The following is a 737-nucleotide window of genomic DNA, read 5'->3' as shown; positions in this document are numbered from 1 at the left end:
AATCTTTATTACCTCTAACTGCATGAAGTCCCATTTAGCTTTCACGTAACCAGGAATCTGACAAATTGAACTGATAGATTTCCTGCCTGAGAAAAAGAACATTTCTAGTAGCTTTTTAATTTCTGTGGACACAGCTTTGTCCTCCTAGCTCACTTTTCCCACTACTAATAATAGTATTTTAACATTTTGATAAGCTAATTGAGATCTTTTCTTAAACTGTTCCAGACAACTAGACATATTAACATATAGGAATATAAGAATAAATTGTAACTGAGAGATAATTGTAACATGTCTTAATCATGTGACTATTTTATTGGAAAGCTATAAAAACATTTGTATGAGTCTCTTGTGTGTTGAGGTTAGTGGGAGAGAAAGGCGGAAATGGACTTTTGAATCATTATAGTCAGGTCTCAGATTTCTTTTTTTTGTTCTTTTTTTTTTTTTTTTTTTTGAGACGGAGTCTTACTCTGTCGCCCAGGCTGGAGTGCAGTGGCCGGATCTCAGCTCACTGCAAGCTCCGCCTCCCGGGTTTACGCCATTCTCCTGCCTCAGCCTCCCGAGTAGCTGGGACTACAGGCGCCCACCACCTCGCCCGGCTAGTTTTTTGTATTTTTTAGTAGAGACGGGGTTTCACTGTGTTAGCCAGGATGGTCTCGATCTCCTGACCTCGTGATCCGCCCGTCTCGGCCTCCCAAAGTGCTGGGATTACAGGCTTGAGCCACCGCGCCCGGCCGAAA

The sequence above is a fragment of the Papio anubis genome, chromosome X (assembly GCF_008728515.1).
Source record: "Papio anubis isolate 15944 chromosome X, Panubis1.0, whole genome shotgun sequence".
Taxonomy (NCBI): domain Eukaryota; kingdom Metazoa; phylum Chordata; class Mammalia; order Primates; family Cercopithecidae; genus Papio; species Papio anubis.
This window is presented reverse-complemented; position numbering follows the sequence as displayed.